General features: G+C 34.1%; 1 non-coding gene across 1 annotated transcript; it reads right to left on the reverse strand.

Annotated features, from left to right (window-relative positions):
* Window positions 1-5,972: 5,972 nt before the first annotated feature.
* LOC130824698 (small nucleolar RNA R71) lies at window positions 5,973-6,080 on the reverse strand. Its single transcript, XR_009046789.1, has one exon. It is a non-coding gene; the product is annotated as a small nucleolar RNA R71 (small nucleolar RNA).
* Window positions 6,081-6,369: the final 289 nt, after the last annotated feature.

Raw genomic sequence — 6,369 nt, forward strand, 5'->3', positions numbered from 1 at the left:
TTATTTTCTTTTATAGGTCTTTTCTCTCATATAGCTACGTCTCCATATCTTTCTCTAGCCGGGGGGACTTTGGCCGCGCTCTTCTCCAAGGATATGAGTTGCTGCCGTCCTTCTCTCTCCAGACCCTGTTCATAGTTTTCTATGGGCAGGATATATTGGATTGGATGATGATGAATCATACTAGAAAGACTACTATTGCATCCAAATTTTAAGTAAAATGAGTACTTATATGAAATGAAATGATGTTACAGATTATATGGCATGTTTAAAAATCTCTAATATCCAACTTAATTAATCTTTTCTCTGATGAGTAGGTTGTTTGATCTTTTAAAACATGGTATATCATTGTTAGGGTGCTTCAAAGATTTATCAACATAGGGAGACTGTTTGGATTGAGTTATTTGAATCGGAAGAAAAATTCATCGAAGTAAGCAATGTGGTATGATTTTCGATCCAATTATTGAGTAAATATTTCCTCTAGCCCCCACTAAGGTAAATATTTTCCTTTTGTTGGCTTCCTTATCCCCCTTAAAACTATCTCATTTCTTTTTTTTTCTTATAAGTCTGATCAATAGGCTAATCCATAATTTTTCATCAAATCTTCTTGAATTCTCTAATTTTCACCATTAATAAAAACTTCCCAACAATTTATTCTCCATAATTATGTATTCCAAAAACTATGCGTTTGAGTTTCTAAAGAGGACTTTCTCAATTTCATTCCTACTTAAGACAATTGATGTATTAGTAACCACCCATGCAATTGAAAATTTCATTCCAAATGTGCTTATTATGATTTAGACGAAGTTGTGTTCCAACACAAACATAAAGCCATCTCGGAATTTAATTAGATGCATTAATTATTATGATAATAACAAATCTCTTATATTATATGATTGTACGATACACAAATGCGTACTTTCATGGGAGATGAATTGTATATCATCATAATTACATATCTCAATATTATGGTGTAGATAGTAAATTATTTGGAAATTCCATATGGTAGCATTTAGTTTTCATGAAACGTCAGTGGTAATACTTTTATAAGATTTTTTTATATGGTAACATTCAATTTATGCACTATCTAATTATCGTAGCATTTTCCGTTAAATTTTTATTAATTTCTGTTTAATTCATTATTTTGTAAGATTTTTCTACATGGTAGCATCCAATTTTTGCTCTCAAATGTTTAATTCACCGTTTTAACGTTTAATTCACCGATTAATTTATGAACGCCCTTAAATATTGTAACAATTTTATTTTCATTCAAATTATTGGCATTATAAAGTTCAAAAGATGCATTACAAGCACTAATAACTAATTCAAAAGGCGCATTTTATAAGCTCAAAAAGTGCATTTCATAAGTTCAAAAGGTGCATTCCAAACACTAATACATAACTACTTAATCGTTACATTATTTAAGAGCGTTGATAAATTAATCAGTGAATTAAACGTTAAAATGGTGAATTAATCATTTGAGAGCAAAAACAGCATACTGCCATGTGAAAAAATCTTACAAAATGATGAATTAAACGGAAATTAACAAAAATTTAACGAAAAATGTTACGGCAGTTAGATAGTGCATAAACTAGATGCTACCATGTTGAAAAATCTTACAAAAGTGCTACCATTAGCGTTTTATGAAAACTGGATGCTATCATGTGGAATTTCCCTAAATTATTTAGATAATAATAATAATAATAATAATAATAATAATAATTTTCAGGCCAAAAGTTACACTTAACCTCAGTATTAATTGTATATAAGTGATTTTCCAATTATTATGACATCATTTTACAAGACCTTGAGAAATCTCTATTCTAAATTTGTATATTATAAATATATTATTGCTATTGAAATGGGAAGGAAATAGAGAAGAGAGAAATTTAAAAATAAAATTAAACGATTACATTGCTAATTCAATTAATTTATGATTACAATCTAATTTATAGTACTAGAAAAAATTATAATTAAGTAAAACTATAAAAGGATAATCCCACTATTTTTACCCACTACTTTACTAAATTAATACTTATTTTTTTAATTATTACTAAAATAAAATAACTAACTTATCATTATATATTAAAACACTTATCCAACATATTCTCTCTTTTCAAAATTTCATCTTGATATTTAAGATCTAGTTCATTCATTGTGCCATGGAACTTATTGCTTTCGGATGCGCATCTCACCACCAATATTTTTCTCTTTTTTTTGTTGCACTTTTCATAATCTCATCAATCTTTTATTTTTCTATTCAAAATTTGTATAGTTTAAATATATAGCAGTGGAATAAAAAGATGTATGTTTTATTTTATAAGTTCCATTTTGGTCCTGAAAATTAATAATGTCACAATTAAATCAAAAATACTTAATCGTAAAAGTCACTATATAAACAGAAAATATACTACATCATAAATCTGAAGTGTGTTCTTATTTTATACATACTATAAAATGTATATATTGAGCTATTATTAAATAATTTACCAAACTAATGTATCATACCCCGGCTCGAGAAAGATACGAAGACGTAGCTACACGAGAAAAGTAAAAAGGCCTATAAATATAAATAAGTAGACCCACCTACAAAATAAAATAAAAGGGGACAAAAAAACTAATAAAAGAAACGAGAGGAGCAGGATGACAAGAGCACAAAGAGGTAATCTACGAGCACATCAGTAGTCTAAAACATGGATATGACACCTCCAACTACCCCTATCCTTAGTCAAGCCCTCGGAGAGGTTTAGCTCACGCAAGTCAACTTTTATCTGCTCATCCCAAGTTCTTCTAGGTCTTCCTCGACTCCTCTTAACCCTCTACTACTATAATGCTTTCTACTCTCGTCACAGGGGCGGCGAGAGTCTTTCTCTGCACATGTCCAAACCATCTCAATTTATATTCGCGCATTTTTCTAAAAATAGGGGCTACCCCTAATTTGTCTCTAAACTCTTGGTTCCTAATTCGATCCATCAATGTGTGCCCACACATCCACCTCAGCATACACAATTCTGTAACTTCCATCTTATGTTCAAAAGACTTCTTAACAAGCCAACATTCGGTCCCATATAGTAGAGCAAGTCTGATTATCGTCCGATAAAATTTTCCTTTTAACCTACTTGAAAATTTCCTATCACATAACACCTGCACGCCACTTGATCTAACTCGTTTATATGCAATAGTTTACATTTCTGTCAATCTCTCTATCAACGGAGAAGATGAGAGATTTCAGGCTATAGACAGATTTTCATAAAATGAAGACCAAGTAATAACGTCGGGTCTCGTTGTGGTTTTGGACCCCAAAGACTTGCCAACTATCTAAGACTTGTTCAATAATTCAATGCCAGCCAAAAGAAGGCTCGAGAAAAGATTTAGTGGACTAATCTAAATAACAATATTTTGTAAAATTATTATTATATATTTTTGCTTTTATTATATTTGTAACTAATAATAATATTTTCTCATATAATATATCATGATTAGTTGAAATATTTAAAAACAAAGGTAAGAGTAATATACATTCATTTAAATTTAATGTTGTGGATGCAAATTCAGCTAGGAGTATATATGGAAATTGGAGTAAATAGCTGATAAAACAGCCACACTAAGGTCTAAAGTTTCAAACTTTATCCCTAGAAAACACTTAAGACCAATGACAAGGGTGTTCAATGCAATGAAACGACACTTCAATAATAAGCAATGAGAAACAATAAGAAAGAAAGCAAAAACAAAGACACAAGATTTACGAGGTTCACCCCAATGTAGGCTACATCCTCGGTGGTGGTTAGCTTGCTTGATTATGTGAAGAAACAATGGAGTTCTCAAGAACTCTTACAAGGAAGTATTACACTTGGTGAAGATAAAGGAAGATGGTTTTGTGTTTGGCTAGGGTTTGAATCAACATTGGAGTGAGTGTATGATACTCCTATTTATAGTAGATGATGTGCATGTTTTATATACTATTTCTTACCATTCCCCCATTGCATTTTCATAGCATTTCTTGCGTATTATGCTTCATTTTTCCATTGGTTTTTATACTTGGTTGGAGTGTTTGTTTCCCATCTGTTTTGTAGGAATAAAGCTCTAATTAGGCCAGGAATCAACCCTCGGAGCGAGATTTGCAAGTTGAAAGGTCGTAAGCTACTCGAAGTATCAATTTTGTGCTGACAAAGACACGCACCCGGGCGGGTTTCCACATACCCGGCCGGGTCAGCATCCAATACTTAGAAGATTTTTGAAGAGGTTTTTTTTTTGGCAGAAATGCTATCACACGGACCCGGGCGGGTATCCACAGACCCGGCCGGGTGAACCTCTCAAACCCGGGCTGGTTTCCTCATACCCGGCCGGGTCTGTTCCAAAACTTAGAAAATCTTTGGTCTTTGAGATTTGGCTTTGCCTCGTACCCGGGCGGGTTTCTTCATACCCGGTCGGGTCCAGCGGTTATTTTTTTTATAACTTCCGGTAACCTCCGATCTTTTTGGAAGGAGATATATATAGCATTGGAAGGGAATTTTAGGGGAGGTTGACTTTCTCTGGTTTTTTTTCTTTTCCTGAGGGTTTGGTATCAATGGGGATTTCTATTATTTCTTGCTTTGGAAGATTGTAAATCAACAATCGGAATTTGTAATTTTAATTAATTTAAAGGTATTTCTTTCAATCCTAATTTCTTGTTCTCGTTTATCATCGTTATCATTGCATGATTATCTCTCCATTAAGTTTGAATTTAATTTCCTCCATGAATTTCATTGTTGAATCTCTTGTTAGTTTTAATATGTTTAGTGAGTAGTTTTATTGCTAGGGCTTGGTGAAACTATGCAAAAGGTCATGATTTTTGTTTGATTTTAGGATTTAAACTTGGTTTGTCTAGGTGATTCAATTGATAGGTTTTGTATTGATTGCATGTTTGGCCAATTTGCAAGTTTTATTCACTCAATTCTATAAGCGAAAGTTGCGAGTTTGAGTGAAAGATTTCCTTCTTTGAACAGTTAAGCTTTAATCGCGATAGCTTCTTTTATTGTTTGATTGTCGAATTTGTTCGCGAGAGCAACACATTCCTTCGCCTATATTCATTCCTATCCCAATTATTGTTCATGAATCATGATCGATGCATAGTGAATCCTTCTTAGCCCTAGGTTTTTTAATTTTTGAATTTCATTCATCTCTTGTTTTTTGCATTATATTAGATAAACAAAAAAATTCCAACATTTGATTGTTAGCGTTAGTGAACTTGGTTCAAATTGTGATTTTACTTGTCCTTCCACAGTGGTTCGACCCTACTTACCCAACTATACTAGTTAGGTGAATTAGGAATTATTTTTGGTAGCAAAACGACCTATCAAAAATTTGGCGCCGTTGCCGGGGAGGGGCAACAATTTTACTTTTTGAATTTAGCGTTTGCTTTTGCTAACCCACTCGAGGAACAACTGTTCTTCGAGTGTATTTACGTTTGTTCTAGTGTTTTTGTGCATGACCAGGAGCACCAACAAGCAACCTTTGCTTTTTGATCCTGAAGTCGAGGCAACTGCTCGTAGAACACACGCAAGTGCAAAGAAAAGGAGAGCGGAGGCTCGTAAACAAGCCTCTCAATCTCTTGACATGGCGGCTCAGGCTCCCGAGAGAACTCTTAGGCAGTCTACACAGCCCAAGGCTAGCAATGTTACCGCGGGGATTAGGATGCCGACTACTAATGCTGGAAACTTTGACATCAAATCCCATGTTATGAATATGATCACAGGAAATCAGTTTTATGGTCTTGACAATGAAGAACCCGTTGATCATCTGCAGAAATTCCTTCAAGCATGTTCTCTACAAAAGATTACTGGGATGACTGACGACGAGCTCTACTTATACCTTTTTCGTTTCTCTTTGGCGGGCAAGGCTCAACGTTGGTATAACTCTCTTCCCAACACCATTACTACTTGGGCGCAATTGTCTGATGCTTTCTTAGTGAAGTATTATCCCGGTTATAAGACTCACGACTACAGAGTTAAGCTCTATAGTTTCTCACAAGATGCGGGGGAAACTTTTCATGATGCGTGGGAGAGATTCAAAGATTACCAATATATGTGCCCACATCACGGTATTGAGAAGGAATTTCTTATGCAATCATTTTATAATGGTCTTGATAATGAGACTAAGAGGATGGTAGATGGTGCAGCTGGCGGCTCTTTCATGAACAAACAAACTTCTGAGGCTATTTCACTCTTGGATACTCTTGCTGAAAATCAATGGAATAGCTCATCTAGGCGCGCAGCTCAAGCACCAAGGAAGGGGAAACATGAAGTTGAAACCTATTCCCTTCTATCATCACAAATTTCAGCTTTGAATGAGAAGATCGATGGGATGCGCATGAATGCTAATACATCTATGCCC

The sequence above is a fragment of the Amaranthus tricolor genome, chromosome 9 (genome assembly GCF_026212465.1).
Source record: "Amaranthus tricolor cultivar Red isolate AtriRed21 chromosome 9, ASM2621246v1, whole genome shotgun sequence".
Taxonomy (NCBI): domain Eukaryota; kingdom Viridiplantae; phylum Streptophyta; class Magnoliopsida; order Caryophyllales; family Amaranthaceae; genus Amaranthus; species Amaranthus tricolor.